The 17,981-nt window shown below is 26.6% G+C and overlaps 2 non-coding genes across 2 annotated transcripts; one reads left to right on the forward strand and one right to left on the reverse strand.

Annotated features, from left to right (window-relative positions):
- Positions 1–6,354: 6,354 nt before the first annotated feature.
- Trnai-aau (transfer RNA isoleucine (anticodon AAU)) lies at positions 6,355–6,428 on the forward strand. The gene has a single exon. It is a non-coding gene; the product is annotated as a tRNA-Ile (tRNA).
- Positions 6,429–14,649: 8,221 nt separating this feature from the next.
- Trnai-aau (transfer RNA isoleucine (anticodon AAU)) lies at positions 14,650–14,723 on the reverse strand. The gene has a single exon. It is a non-coding gene; the product is annotated as a tRNA-Ile (tRNA).
- Between the last annotated feature and the right edge of the window lie 3,258 nt (positions 14,724–17,981).

Genomic DNA, 17,981 nt, shown 5'->3' on the forward strand with positions numbered 1-17,981 from the left:
TGACATCTTCGTTCCGAGATAAGTAATTCATAAAAATGTGTCTGTATTTTCTGTAATTTTTTTCTTACCAATCGAGCGACTTACTTCTCTGTTATTTAGTTTTTTTTATAATCGATTTTTTTTTTTCTTTTTTTTTTACATTTTCACCCCAAACAAGGCACGTTGCCACTTTGGTGTAGAGGGCTACTATCAGGGGTAACAACTACTGGGGTACTATGTAGGGATTTGGGCAGCAAGATGTTGGTTTCATTCTAAATTCTTGCACTCTAGGCCTACAAAATTCCGAAGCCGTTTCGTCGGCATTTTCCGATTGGAATGCCCCTGTCGATGAGCACTTCATCGGAATAAAAAGAACAAAAATCGAAAAATTGAATTTCAATCAAAGCCAATGGTATCTATTTAACTTATCATTTCGAAATTAGTACAATATCCAAAAATTACGAAAAATAATAAAGTAGAAACTTAATTATTAATGAAAATAGTTTTTGAAAAATTGCAAGTCATACTTAAACTAGCAGGCCGCCTGGCATTGCCCTGTGAATAAAATACGCTTAAATATGATATTTTGATCTTGAGCAGATTTCGTATTTATTATTATACTAGCCTGGGTGCCCGGTGTTGCCCGGGTGTTTGAAGGTGTGTGTTGAGCAAGAAAAAAAGTGTATTAGTAGGCAGGCAGGCAGGCCGTACTGCGATTAAGGAAAAGAACGTAGAAAAAAATTGACGTCTTTGCTGTTGCGTCCATCGCCAAACCGCTAGTCAATCGAAAAAAGGGGATGATTTTCGAAAATATCGGCGAAAAAAGCTACCCCTACGTGTAGAAAAGTGGCCAGTGGAGGGTGAAGGAATTAATGAGTTTAGCCATTTTTTTATATTTGTCGTCCGAAGGATTGGGCTTCAAAACGATACAGATCTTGGTAAAATCCGTCGCCTCTAACGAAAGTTTTAGGCAGACATACATACATACATACATACATACATACATACATACATTTATATGCCTGAGCAATTAGATTGGGTTGACCTTCCTCCGATGGGTTGAGAGTACCGGATTGACAGTTACTGGCTGCTGTTTCCGACTGGTAGTACAGGAGCCCTAACTCTTTGGTAGCGCTTAGAGCGGCTGCTCCATCAACAGTTGAATAATATCGGGATGTTTGCAGTGCCATGGCGCGCATGGAAAGGGACCCTGCACTCATCCCCGGTGGGCTTTCCTGAGGCCACAGTCCTAGTTGATGGAGGGTCAGCTGATGGTCTACTTGTGATGCATGTGTGATATTCTGCATAACCTCCTGTTCGGCTTCCCCTAACCCAACTTAAACTCGTTAAATAAAACATGATGACAGTACAATCTAAAAATAAGCTTAAACCAGGCTTAGGGTCAAACAAATCCAACTTGCCTCCTTCCTTGAGGCTTGCATTCACAAATATCCGTGGGCTTAGAACTAATTTAGCTGATGTTGAAGCATTTCTCCTAACAAATACCCCGGATATCTTAGCACTAAGTGAGACTAACCTGCACTCCTCCATCCCCTCTAACTACTTTAACATGCCTGGATATCTCCCACTCTGCCGTAAGGACTCTGACAGACATATGCACGGACTTGGAGTTTACATTCGTAATACCCTTCCCTTAACTAGAGAAACAAACCTAGAAACGGATGATCAAGCCTTTATGTGCTTTAGACTAATCATGCAACACAACATTAGCTACTTTTACTTTCTCTACCGCTCTCCCTCGACCCAAGACTGCACCATAATAAACAAAGTATCTGACAGCATAGACACAGCACTCTCCTTCGACACTAGCGCCCAAGTACATGTATTTGGCGACTTTAATGTCCATCACAAAAACTGGCTTGGATTCTCTACTTACACAGATGCAGCAGGCAGCGCAACTCATAGCTTCTCTGTATCTCACTCCCTAGCGCAAATTGTTACTTTTCCAACCCGCTTCCCTGATCAGGAAGAACAACACGCATCACTATTAGATCTGTTTTTGACCACAGTTCCTGATGATTGTGTAACGAAAGCCGACAGCCCACTTGGGAACGCTGATCATGCGGTGATAATGGTTGAAATCGCCCTAAACTCTAGACCCAAAACTGAAGAGCCAGTGCTCAAAACAACGAGATATTATAAAAAGGCTGACTGGGAAGCTATCAGAGATCTTATCAGAGACGCCCCATGGGGAAATATTTTTTCTCTTCCTGCTGAACAGTGTGCAACCGAGACCACTGAATGGTTCAAAACTGCAATCGAAGCGCATGTTCCCATGCGGAAATTCTATAGCAAGCCCCACTCTCCCCAATGGTTTACTTCGACTTGCGCAACTGCCATTGCTCAAAGGCAGCATGCATTCCGCAGGTTTAATCGACATAAGTCCAGTTCAAACAGACAGAAGTACATAGAAGCTAGCAGTAACGTTAAGAAAGAAATAGCGACAGCTAAGAGGAAATTTACGGAAACCACGAAAAAACGCATCGAAGCACAAAAACTAGGAACTCGTGACTTCTGGAAAATCTACAACAGTGTAGTAAATAATGGGCAATCAACAATTCCCCCACTAACCAACAATCACGAGGTTCTTTGCTCAGCAACCGAGAAGGCTAACATGCTTGCCAGTCGGTTTGCCTCAAACTCCACACTGGACCCTCTAAACCACCCCCTACCTCAATTTCCTATGCGGACAGACGCCACGCTAGACGACCTGAAAATCACCCCTGCTCAGGTGCATGCCATCATAAAAAACCTTGACACTTCCAAAGCATGTGGACCCGACCACATCCCAGCTGTGCTATTAAAAAAGTGCTCAGCCGAAGTAGCTCCAGTTCTCTCCAAACTCTACAACAAATGCCTTAATGAATCTTGCTTTCCGAGCTGTTGGAAAACTGCTTCTGTAGTACCAGTATTCAAGAATTCTGGCGAAAGAACTGACCCATTAAATTATCGCCCTATTAGCCTCCTCCCACTTTTTGCCAAAATATTTGAGACCTTAATTAACCATGCTCTAGTCCAGCACCTTACAGATGCTAAACTTCTGACCGACCGTCAATATGGATTTAGACAAGCCCGTTCCACGGCAGACATCCTCACTGTAATCTCTGAACGCATATACCATTCACTGGACAAAGCGGGAGAGGGAAGAGCGGTAGCTCTAGATATATCTAAGGCTTTTGACAGGGTATGGCATGAGGGTCTCCTCAGGAAGATTAGATCTTACGGTATCACTGGTAGAATACTTAACGTAATTAAATCCTTCTTAGATAAGAGAAAAATCCAGGTTGTCCTCGACGGTCGTACATCTAAACAATATGATATAAATGCGGGAGTGCCCCAAGGATCTATCCTGGGACCTCTGCTGTTCCTGATATTCATAAATTACCTCCCCGACAAGATTGCCTCTGAGATGGGGATATATGCTGATGACACCACACTCTATAGCAGGCACGACAGGAAAACAAACGAACATATATCTAAAGTAATGGCAGAAACACTAGAGGATGACCTCCAATCAGTAGTGGAATGGGGACAAAAATGGATGGTCACGTTCAATGCTACCAAGACAAAACTGGTTTCATTCAATAATTACAAGAAACCTTCTCTACCACCTATAGCAATGGCCAACGACTCTTTATCTGAGAGTACGTCTCTCAAGCTCCTTGGCCTAACGTTCACTGGAAACATGAGTTGGAACAGTTACATCGAGGGCATTGCCGGGGCCGCTGCAAGGAAGGTGGGCTCTCTCTACCGTGCTAGAAAACTTTTAACACCCGAAAGTATCCTGTACCTCTATAAGGCCACTATTCGCCCATGTATGGAGTATTGCTGTCATATTTGGGCCGGTGCATCGGCTACTAGTCTCTCGCTCCTTGACAGGGTTCAAAAGAGAGTCGCAAATCTGATAGGCCCTAAACTGGCATCAAAACTTCAGCCTCTGTCCCATCGTCGAAACGTTGCATCCCTCTGCCTGTTCTACAAGTATTATAATGGTGAATGCTCTGAAGAACTGCAAGCACTTGTGCCCCCACGACGTGAACACCCTCGACAGACCCGACAAGCTGCAAAATCCCACCCCCACACTGTAGAGATCCCTAGATGTAAAAGATCCTTCTACTCCAGTAGTTTCTTCCCCAGAACTGCTAGACTTTGGAATTCCATTCTGGGTCACTGCTTCCCCAACTGTGCTGACATGCATAAGTTCAAGTGCAACGTGAACCAACATCTCGCTGCCCTAATCCCTACATAGTACCCCAGTAGATGTTTCCCCTGATAGTAGCCCCCTACACCAAAGTGGCAATGTGCCTTGTTTGGGGTGAAAATGTAATAAAAAAAAAAAAAAAAAAAAAAAAAAATACATACATACATACATACATTTAAACAGACAAGTGAGATTTATATAATAGATTATATTGGATCCAATATCTATAATATAAAGCTGAATATGTGTGTGTGTGTGTGTGTGTGTGTGTGTGTGTGTGTGTGTGTGTGTGTGTGTGTGTGTGTGTGTGGTCACGAATAGGCTCCTATATGGTTGACTATTTTAAAAAACTGATTACATAAAATGATAGAAGAGGTATCGAGACACAGGAATGGGTATGTTTGATCTGGCAAAGTATGAAAATAAGAAATTTAAAAATTAAAAAATTAAAAAAACTATTACAAGTGTTTTTGATATAGATGTACATAAGAATATTTTGATAAGTATGTTTTAACTTAAATAGGGATGGTATAATAAAATTGTGGGGTCTGCGTTCGCGCCTGGCCCCCCATAGAATGGAAATAGGCACAAACTTTAATAAAGACTTTTCATATCTATCTGCGTAAGTATATTTTGATAATTATGTTTGAAGAAATATGGTATAATAAAATTATGGGGTGTTCGTTCGCGCCTGATCTCTATAGAATGGAAATATGTCACAAAGTTTAACAATGTTTTTTAATATAGATCCACAGAATATTGTGATAAGTGTTTCAGTGTGAACAGGTATGGTATAATAAATTATGGGGTTTATCTATTTTATTTTTACTTTCATCATATTTTGCTTTGGTTTTGATACCCCCAAATTCGAAGCTATCTCTTTACAACCCTTCCTTTTCATAACCTATCATACTTTCATAAATTAGAGTCCATTTTCTGTAGGCTATTTTTGAATCCAGTTAACGACGGGCACTTTTGCTAGTATAGTAATAATTTAAAAAGTGTTTTAAAAAAATGACTCGTGGGCCCCCACTGAAAATTGAAACTAAAACGTTTACCTTACGATTTACTTTTCCTTTGATGTTAATACCTGAGCTATGAAAGAATGTTCGCTGCAAAACTAAAAATTAAAACATGAACCAATAGCTATTACGTTACGTATGTATATTCGTTCGACCTTCATCTGGCAAATTTCATTTTTTTTTTTTTTTTGTTTACACTTTTACAACGAGTTTCCCCGGCTAAAACCCAAAGTTTCGCATAGGTTCGAATACGCTATATATTAAATTTCATGTCTGTAGACAAAGAAAACTGACAGCGAAAACATTTTTTAAACAAATATACATACGCATACATAAATATATATAGAAAGAGGTGTGTGTGTTTACTATAAGCTTTTTACGCAAATATTACGCAAGTATAAATCATGTAGAATATCTGCAGGAATATAATTACACGTAATAATTAATTAAAGATGATCATCCCATAAGAAAACAAAAAAAAACTAATAGGGAATTAATTAAAATGAATGTTTAAAAGAATATGCAAATTAGCTAGATCTTTTGCAGATGAATGCAATTCCACGACCCATATATAACAAAGTTGTATTTTCTTTTTAAATAAATATAAAAAATTAAAAAAAAAAGTGTTTTATGAATATCAATACATAAGAGTATAGATTATAAACAGAATAAACAGGGGTAGTAACTGCGATCTGTCTCGTTATATTTTGCTGCTGAACGGATATTAAAATCATAAAAATGCATGTTTCATGTAACAATGCAGTAATATATTACTGATTGCGACATGACAACTAAGTTAATAACATTGTTTTTTAATGGAAAATCAATTTTATGGCTTTTGATTTTCGTTCTTATTCCGGAGAAGCACTCTATAAACTGCCCCTTTCTCGGGGAGAAGGTAACTTCTGTGAGGGTTGTACTTCTTTGGATTGAACAAAACCCCGGTCAGAAAGCAACAAACCCACTGTTTAGAAGCGGACATTATAAACTTTAATATAAAGTAAATAAACAAAAATTTAATAAATAAAAAAAAATTAATAAATAAACAAAAATTTTATAAATAAAGAACGATTATAATGTTAGAAAACTGCCGTTCAGATGAAGAGGAAATTAATTACTACCGTCTCGTGAGGCCGGTTAGCTCAGTTGGTTAGAGCGTCGTGCTAATAACGCGAATGTCGTGGGTTCGAGCCCCATACTGGCCAACAAGCATTTTTAAAACGTTTTGGCGCTTGTTCGTTATATTATCGAGATCTATTATATAAATCTCACTTGTCTGTTTAAATGCATGTATGTACGTATGTTTCTATGTCTTTCTAAAACTTTCGACAGAGGCGACGGATTTTCACGAGATAGGTATCGTTTTGAAGCCCAACCCTTCGGACGACAATATCGGAAAATTGGCTAAAAACATTAATTCCTTCAACCTCAACTGGGCAGTTTTCTATAAGAAGGGTCGGGGTTTTTTTTTGGGGGGGGGGCGTCGCCATTTGTGCAAGTCATCATATCGATTAGAATGCCTTTGCTAATTTTCAACGATCCGAACTTCCAATTGTGTCATGGAGTAGCGGTAAGGCGTCAGATTTTATTTCACTTTCTTTTCCGCCTTTGCTTCACAGGTTCGAGCTTGCCTGTCTACTATCACTTTTTTTTTTTTTGCTCAACACAGACCTGCAAACACCCGGGCAACGCAGGGAACCCAGGCTAGTGTTGTATAAGAGTGCTAAAAAAAGTATTCAAAACAAATTCAAAAATAAAATAAGTCGAAATACCATGGCCTAAAGAGTTTGTTTTTTTCTATTAAATTTTCTTTTAACATTTCTTTATCATTCTGATAATATAACAAAGTTATATATAACTTGAATTCCTCATCTTTCATTTAATATTATTGCTTCTCTTAACAGTGTTGAGCTTTTCTTGTCTTGATAAGAGATTAAAGATTTGATATTAGAAATTTATTTCTTACACAATTATATTAAAATTATTTTTAGATGCAATGGCTTGCACTTAAGTTTAAAATACAAAGTCAAGTATTATGCTTCAAGTGTGCTCTTCACATAAACATTCACGTCGAATGTGCTCCTGTAATATCAAAGAACATAATGTTGATTTTATATGCAAGGCCTTACTGCTTGTGCGGTGCGAATGACTTGAAATTAAATTTAAAATTTAAAAAAATTGTGCTTTAATCAGAAACATTTATTTCGAACGCGTCCCGATCATATCAAGGTTGATACTGTTGATTTTATCTGTCCAGCCTTTCGGCTTGTGTGATAATAAAACTTCCCAAATGCACTTCTGGTGTGAGGTTGTGAAAGGTATTCACTTTGGTCAAAATCGCCTGTTCCTTCTTTCATCGGATTATTTTGACATTCCGATACAAAACCTAACACTGGCAGGTATATAAACTTCTTTCGCGTGAAATTTCATAAATATCGACCAAGCTGTCTTAGAGTCCATAGAGAACCAATTCTCTCTCTCTCTCTCTCTCTCTCTCTCTCTCTCTCTCTCTCTCTCTCTCTCTCTCTCTCTCTCTCTCTCTATCTATCTATCTATCTATCTCACACACACACACACACACACACACACACAAAGTTCCTTTATATAAGAGTAGAAATAATTTTTTAATTCACTGTTTGCGAACGTTTTTAATCTGAATTAAGATTATTAGGCACTGCCAAACGATTGTGAAGAACGCAGCGCATAATCCCATGACGTCAGACTTGTGTTAACTACACGAAGTATGTAGCTGCAAAAGCGACTTAATGATTTTTTAAACCTTTAATTATCTTCTTCAAACTGCAATTAATAATTAATCTTTGTTCCAATTTTGTTAGGTTTTAAGATTTACACGGTTTGATGATTAATATTATAAAGATTTGTACATTAAATATGAAATGCGGTTTTACGAAGTATGTACAACTGTTCATTTTGGTTAATTATAGGTTTCCATACTTTTATTTGGTAGAAAGAAACAAACTAGACGCGGTAATGGTCTACAGAATGTTTATTTTTTGTGCAATAATATTTTTCAATCGGTTTTAATTTGGCGATAAAATAGCTGGCAAGAGTCATGTTTATATTAAAACTTAATATTTAAAACAATTTAAACATAATTAATTAAAAAATTATGTTATAACGGAACATTTTAAAATAATGGAATTTTAATCGTTTTAATCTTTTAAAAATTAATTAATTTTTAGGAAGTTTCTGTTTCTTGGCAATTCAACTGATTATAGTATATATTAATTAAAAAAACGCTATTGCAAAAAAATAATATTAAATTTATATCTATTTTTTAATTCCAACTTTAATTAATTTAAGGTTTTGTTCAATACTTGCATTTAAACTTTTAAAATATAAATATTGTTTACTTATTTGAATTAAAAAAAATTTCGATCGATTTAAATATATTTTGTTCAAATTTCGAAAAAATAAATATAGGGGTGGGGGAATACGCACTGAAAAATATTTCCCCTAAAATATTTTACGGAAACTGTATTTTACATGTAATTTTATTCAAAAAAGAAAAACTATCGAAAATTTCACGAAAGTTTGTCCATTAGTTGATTTTTGCTAGATTTATTAAACACGGGTATGTTTTCACGTTCGAAATGCTTACTACATGGGAACGTTATTTTAAAGCGCCAAATATGTAAACATGATTTTCGTCTCGCAATTTCATTATTTTCGTACGATGATTTTTTTTAATTATTACTAGTTTATTTTGCCTTTCTTCTTTAAAAATGTATTAAAGTTATATTGATAATATTTATTTATAATAAACTTACATCGTTTTACATATAAGGGGTGTAATTCTGTGGTGAATTTAGGAGGTGCCTAAAGATTATTATGAAATAAGTTGAAAAGAAAGTGATTTTAGGTAAACGTCCTTTGATATAAAGAAGTGTTCCGTTCGAAATTCCGTGCTGAGTCACGAGTTCGATCCAAAGCATCCCGAGTTCGATCAGATAAACCTGAAGGTCGTAGATTAAATCAAACGAAAATGTTGTGAAATTAACATTAAAAATGAGAATAATAGTCCGAAGAATTCAAATAATGTGAATAATCCTCATCTTAAAAAATCAGAAACAATATTTTTATTATAAAATAATATTTTTATTATAAAATAATATTTTTTATTATAAAACAATATTTTTATTATAAAATAATATTTTTATTATAAAATAATATTTTTATTATAAAATAATATTTTTGTTATAAAATAATATTTTTATTGTAAAATAATATTTTTATTATAAAACAATATTTTTATTATAAAATAATATTTTTTATTATAAAACAATATTTTTATTATAAAACAATATTTTTATTATAAAATAATATTTTTATTATAAAATAATATTTTTATTATAAAATAATATTTTTTATTATAAAACAATATTTTTATTATAAAATAATATTTTTATTATAAAATAATATTTTTATTATAAAATAATATTTTTATTATAAAATAATATTTTTATTATAAAATAATATTTTTATTATAAAACAATATTTTTATTATAAAATAATATTTTTATTATAAAACAATATTTTTATTATAAAATAATATTTTTTATTATAAAACAATATTTTTATTATAAAATAATATTTTTATTATAAAATAATATTTTTATTATAAAATAATATTTTTATTATAAAATAATATTTTTATTATAAAATAATATTTTTATTATAAAATAATATTTTTATTATAAAATAATATTTTTATTATAAAATAATATTTTTTATTATAAAACAATATTTTTATTATAAAATAATATTTTTATTATAAAATAATATTTTTATTATAAAATAATATTTTTGTTATAAAATAATATTTTTATTGTAAAATAATATTTTTATTATAAAACAATATTTTTATTATAAAATAATATTTTTTATTATAAAACAATATTTTTATTATAAAACAATATTTTTATTATAAAATAATATTTTTATTATAAAATAATACTTTTTATTATAAAACAATATTTTTATTATAAAATAATATTTTTTATTATAAAACAATATTTTTATTATAAAATAATATTTTTATTATAAAATAATATTTTTATTGTAAAATAATATTTTTATTATAAAACAATATTTTTATTATAAAACAATATTTTTATTGTAAAATATTTTTTTTATTATAAAATAATATTTTTATTATAAAATAATATTTTTATTATAAAATAATATTTTTATTATAAAATAATATTTTTATTATAAAATAATATTTTTATTATAAAATAATATTTTTATTATAAAACAATATTTTTTTTATAAAATAATATTTTTGTTATAAAATAATATTTTTGTTATAAAATAATATTTTTATTATAAAATAATATTTTTATTATAAAATAATATTTTTGTTATAAAATAATATTTTTATTATAAAATAATATTTTTATTATAAAATAATATTTTTGTTATAAAATAATATTTTTATTATAAAACAATATTTTTATTATAAAATAATATTTTATTGTAAAATAATATTTTTATTATAAAATAATATTTTTGTTATAAAATAATATTTTTATTATAAAATAATATTTTTATTATAAAATAATATTTTTATTATAAAACAATATTTTTGTTATAAAATAATATTTTTGTTATAAAATAATATTTTTGTTATAAAATAATATTTTTATTATAAAATAATATTTTTATTATAAAATAATATTTTTGTTATAAAATAATATTTTTATTATAAAATAATATTTTTATTATAAAATAATATTTTTGTTATAAAATAATATTTTTATTATAAAACAATATTTTTATTATAAAATAATATTTTTATTATAAAATAATATTTTTGTTATAAAATAATATTTTTATTATAAAATAATATTTTTATTATAAAATAATATTTTTATTATAAAATAATATTTTTGTTATAAAATAATATTTTTATTGTAAAATAATATTTTTATTATAAAACAATATTTTTATTGTAAAATAATATTTTTATTATAAAATAATATTTTTATTGTAAAATAATATTTTTATTATAAAATAATATTTTTATTATAAAACAATATTTTTATTATAAAATAATATTTTTATTATAAAATAATATTTTTATTATAAAATAATATTTTTATTATAAAATAATATTTTTGTTATAAAATAATATTTTTATTGTAAAATAATATTTTTATTGTAAAATAATATTTTTATTATAAAATAATATTTTTATTATAAAACAATATTTTTATTATAAAATAATATTTTTATTGTAAAATAATATTTTTATTGTAAAATAATATTTTTATTATAAAACAATATTTTTATTATAAAACAATATTTTTATTATAAAATAATATTTTTATTATAAAATAATATTTTTATTATAAAATAATATTTTTATTATAAAATAATATTTTTATTGTAAAATAATATTTTTATTATAAAATAATATTTTTATTATAAAATAATATTTTTATTATAAAATAATATTTTTATTATAAAATAATATTTTTATTATAAAACAGTATTTTTATTATAAAATAATATTTTTATTATAAAACAATATTTTTATTATAAAATAATATTTTTATTATAAAATAATATTTTTATAAAAAAATTAAATAAATAAAAATAAAATAATATTTTTATTATAAAATAATATTTTTATTATAAAATAATATTTTTATTATAAAATAATATTTTTATTGTAAAATAATATTTTTATTATAAAATAATATTTTTATTATAAAATAATATTTTTATTGTAAAATAATATTTTTATTATAAAATAATATTTTTATTATAAAATAATATTTTTATTATAAAATAATATTTTTATTGTAAAATAATATTTTTATTATAAAATAATATTTTTATTATAAAATAATATTTTTATTGTAAAATAATATTTTTATTGTAAAATAATATTTTTATTATAAAATAATATTTTTATTATAAAATAATATTTTTATTGTAAAATAATATTTTTATTGTAAAATAATATTTTTATTATAAAATAATATTTTTATTATAAAATAATATTTTTATTGTAAAATAATATTTTTATTATAAAATAATATTTTTATTATAAAATAATATTTTTATTATAAAATAATATTTTTGTTATAAAATAATATTTTTATTGTAAAGTAATATTTTTATTATAAAACAATATTTTTATTGTAAAATAATATTTTTATTATACAATAATATTTTTATTATAAAATAATATTTTTATTGTAAAATAATATTTTTATTGTAAAATAATATTTTTATTATAAAACAATATTTTTATTATAAAACAATATTTTTATTATAAAAAAATTTTTTTATTATAAAATAATATTTTTATTATAAAATAATATTTTTATTATAAAATAATATTTTTATTGTAAAATAATATTTTTATTATAAAACAATATTTTTATTATAAAACAATATTTTTATTATAAAACAATATTTTTATTATAAAATAATATTTTTATTATAAAATAATATTTTTATTATAAAATAATATTTTTATTATAAAATAATATTTTTATTATAAAATAATATTTTTATTGTAAAATAATATTTTTATTGTAAAATAATATTTTTATTATAAAATAATATTTTTATTATAAAATAATATTTTAATTGTAAAATAATATTTTTATTATAAAACAATATTTTTATTATAAAACAATATTTTTATTATAAAACAATATTTTTATTATAAAATAATATTTTTATTATAAAATAATATTTTTATTATGAAATAATATTTTTATTATAAAATAATATTTTTATTGTAAAATAATATTTTTATTATAAAACAATATTTTTATTATAAAACAATATTTTTATTATAAAACAATATTTTTATTATAAAATAATATTTTTATTATAAAATAATATTTTTATTATAAAATAATATTTTTATTATAAAATAATATTTTTATTGTAAAATAATATTTTTATTATAAAACAATATTTTTATTGTAAAATAATATTTTTATTATAAAACAATATTTTTATTATAAAATAATATTTTTATTATAAAACAATATTTTTATTATAAAATAATATTTTTTATTATAAAATAATATTTGTTTATTATAAAACAATATTTTTATTATAAAACAATATTTTTATTATAAAATAATATTTTTATTATAAAACAATATTTTTATTATAAAATAATATTTTTATTGTAAAATAATATTTTTATTATAAAACAATATTTTTATTGTAAAACAATATTTTTATTATAAAACAATATTTTTATTGTAAAACAATATTTTTATTATAAAACAGTATTTTTATTATAAAATAATATTTTTTATTATAAAACAATATTTTTATTATAAAATAATATTTTTTATTATAAAACAATATTTTTATTATAAAATAATATTTTTTATTATAAAACAATATTTTTATTATAAAATAATATTTTTTATTATAAAACAATATTTTTAGTATAAAATAATATTTTTATTATAAAATAATATTTTTTATTATAAAATAATATTTTTATTATAAAACAATATTTTTTATTATAAAACAATATTTTTATTATAAAATAATATTTTTTATTATAAAACAATATTTTTATTATAAAATAATATTTTTATTATAAAACAATATTTTTATTATAAAATAATATTTTTATTATAAAACAATATTTATATTATAAAATAATATTTTTTTAAAAAAACACTATTTTTATTATGAAATAATATTTGTTAGTGTTATATCAAATATCACCCAGTTAATCTTCGAAGATTCTTTCTATACATTAAAAAATGAATGCAATTTTTAACGGAACTTAACGAAATTTAACGGAACTGAACGAATTTAAACAGAAAAATCCAGAGAATACATTTATGAAAAACTAGGAGGAAAACTCGACGTTGCTCGGGATTGAGTGAGAACCACTTTGTATTTTTTCGTTAAGGTTTATTAAACATCTTAATATTTTCTTTGGGTAAACTTTTACTTGGTTTCTACTTTAACATTTTCCTTTAAAAAGTGGGTTTCGGTATGCTGAAAACGAATATCGCATTTAATTTTCCGTGAATTAGTAGTTTCCCGTATATTAAGCAGTTTAATACCTTATGTTAAAAGTGGTGGCCGTTATTGTACGCGCAATTTACGTGATTTTTGGAATATGACATCTCTGTTCTATGACCGGTATGTATATCAATAAAAAAAATCTTTCTATATTTTTTGAAAAATTAAATTGAATTCTAAATAAAAACTCACTTTTATATAAGAATACACTTTTTGGTTTGGATTCTTTCCATGGAATCTCATATCACACAAACACATTTGACTTCAGCGTCGATAGAAAACTTTGTAATATTTCAAACACAGCAAATTATCGAAAATGCCAAAAAATAAAAGTTCAAATTTAGACAGCAAATCTCCACCATTGTTATTAAAAAAGCTAATTGGCCAGTATGGGGCTCGAACCCACGACATTCGCGTTATTAGCACGACGCTCTAACCAACTGAGCTAACCGGCCAGCTGCTACAGTAACGCATTCTTTTCAATTTGCAATAAACACTACTATGTAAGAACCAACTTGTTTCTCTTGGAGGAAAAATGAGAATAGTAGTAACAGTATTAGCAATAGCAGTAATAATCATACTAGAAGTAATAATAGTAGTATTGTAATATCAGTAATAATAGTAGCAACAGTAGCAACAGTAGTAGTAGTAGTAGTAGTAGTGGTGGTGGTGGTGGTGGTGGTGGTAGCTTGATCCGGTCCCTGTTTGATTTTGCGGTGGAAGTTCTGTGCAGTTCAAGGCGGTTCATATTCCCAGGCTTTGCCTTTTCTTTTTGATAAGAGGTTCCGAGAAGATTATTGCCAATCGCCTGAGGTGCCCTTACCGAAGAATGTCGACGGGACTGCCCCATCACTTTTGCAGGCCAGAGTACCCATCCTCGGGGGCGCTAACTTCTCAATCCCACTTTCCGACCCTTGTGTCACAATTCTTGCAGTAGGAAACAACAACAAAACAATAGTAGTTAATTGCGACTACACCATAACTTTTAAATGTTCGAGTTGATGATTCACTATTAATTCTCTGCTATAACGGATGTGTGACTAAGTCGACAGGTAAAAAGCATAAATGTTCAATATTATAAACAGTAACAAATTATCTTGAACTTATCAGCTCTATTATGGCTTCTTGGCGATTCAAAAGTATAAGCACCTTAAGTGTAACCGTACTGCCGACCGGTGTAAGGCGAAAACCTAAACTTGATATGAAAATGTTCCGGTTACCAAACCGGACTTACTGTTTTAGTTTAATGTATTTAAAATAAATAAATAAATAAATAAATAAATAAATAGAAGCTTATTCAAAAGCTTCATATAATTTCTTTTCTCAGCAATTTGCTTATTTAATTTAAACTAAAACAGGGAGTCCGGTTTGGTAATCGGAACATTTTCATATCGAAGCTAGGTTTTCACCTGACACCGGTATAGTCGTACTCAGGGTCGCCTATGTTTCTGAATCGCCGGATGTTAAATGTTTACGATTAGCTTTGTCTCAGATTTCAAACGGTGTAAAAAAAAAAAAATTTTTTTTTAAAAAACAAAAAAAATAAATAAATAAATAAATAAAAACAAAACAAAAATAATAATAATAATAATAATAATAATAATAATAATAATAATAATAATAATAATAATAATAATAATAATAACGCTCTATTATTTTGCTATGTTTTGGGTTTTTTTTTCTTTTTGCAAAATAATTTGTTTCGAAAGCGAAAAGAAAAAGTGTAGATACCTCTTTATTTTTCTTTCCCCCCTTTCCCCCTCTCTCTCTCTCTCTTTCCTTATCTATCTATCTTTTGCTCTCTCTTTTTCTTTTTTTCTCTCTCTCTCTATCTATCTCTATCCTTTCCCTCTCTTCTCTCTACTGAAGGAAGCACTGACCAGCTAACTTTCAGTCGTGTGCCCGTTTATATAGTAGCACTAATACTTCTCGCTGTGCAACTGTAAAGAAATATTAGAGCTACTAAAGATTGTGAGAAACTCGTGTAGCAGAGTGGCGCAGTGGAAGCGTGCTGGGCCCATAACCCAGAGGTCCGTAGATCGAAACTACGCTCTGCTAAGAACTTTTTTTATATAGTAAATAATGTTTTTTTCTTGTCAATACAAAGTCACAATATATTCATTAATTAGTGATCATCTTTTTTTTTTCTTTTCCATTTGTGATCATTCTTGAATATTTATTTACTTCTTTACATCTTCCCCACGGAAGAAACGTTGCGTCGTTGTTCTGTCCTTATTTTTATGGTAAGTGCTCGTTTAAGCTGCAATCTATGGTTCCCTCTGTTAAACCTTCACAAAAAGCACTCGTCTAGCTACAACCACTATCAATAATTTCCTCCACTGTCATCTCTCTCACACACGCAGGTGTATCAGAAACTGACCTTACGAATGCGTGAAATATATTGAAAAATTCGACCCCCTGTCATTCCAAGCTTATAACTACTCGAAAAATGTAATTCAAACCCTAATTTTTTTTTCAATTAATGGAGCAAGAACCGAGGTTTCATTAAAAAAAAATAACAAACAACGTGTTTTTTTTTTAACTTTGGACTTTACAAGTAAATTTCTAAAAAACACTTCTTTTTTTTTTTGTTTTAAATGTGAATATATTATTTATTGATCTTTTATCTTCAATTTGTGATATATAACACTTTGGTGAGTAAATTAATTATTTACTTTTTAATAGACATTTCAAAATGGGGGCGTGAATTAATTCGACCCCCTGTCTTTCCAAGCTTATAACTACTCGAAAAATGTAATTCAAGCCCTTTTTTTTCTCAATTAAAGGAGGATGGACCAAGGTTTCATTAAATAAAAACAAAAAAAACGGTTTTTTTTTTCTTTTAAGGTTTTAAACTTCGAATTTTACAGGCAAATTTCTAAAAAAACACTTCTTTTTTGTTTTAAATTTGAATATATTATTTTTGATCTTTTATCTTTAATTTGTGATATATAAAACTTTGGTGAGTAAATTAATTATTTACTTTTTAATAGACATTTCAAAATAGGGGGCGTGAATTTAAAAAAAGCGTTTGTCTAAAATATTATATTCGGTTTATTGGAAAGAGCATAAAATTTCACATTGATCCTGAAAATATCGTAAAACTTGAATCAATAGAAAAATTTTGGTAGATTTTTAAAGTTTAAAAATTGAAAAATACTTAACTCGTAAAAATCAATTGATTTCATTCCTGTTTAAAAATATATATATTTCTATTACTTTTAAAACAACTTTAATAGTTTATTTTGGAAGTATAATCCATAAAGAAAATAAACAAACCACTTTTAAAAGAGAAATTACGATTTTTTTATATTTTATTCGCAGTTTCGTGTTAGGGGTGTCAAAAATTCCTCCAAAAATTTCTGATACACCTATTGAATGTCTCAGTCTTTTTTATAAATACATAAATAAATGGCATGTGGCGTTTCTGAATTTTTTGGATGAGGATTGGTTATTCGTATTATTTGGATTCATCTGACCACTGTTCACATCTTCACCGTGATCTTCACAACGTTTTGGTTGATGTAACCTCCGACATTCTTCAGGTATATCTTGTTGAACTCGGGAATGTTTCTCTCGAACTCGTGAATTTTACTTATTATTTATATTATATTATATTTGTATTATTTATATTATATTATATTTGTATTATTTATATTATATTTGTATTATTTATATTATATTATATTTGTATTATTTATATTATATTATAT

This window comes from Euprymna scolopes, chromosome 22 (genome assembly GCF_053919585.1).
Source record: "Euprymna scolopes isolate OS-2025 chromosome 22, ASM5391958v1, whole genome shotgun sequence".
NCBI lineage: Eukaryota > Metazoa > Mollusca > Cephalopoda > Sepiida > Sepiolidae > Euprymna > Euprymna scolopes.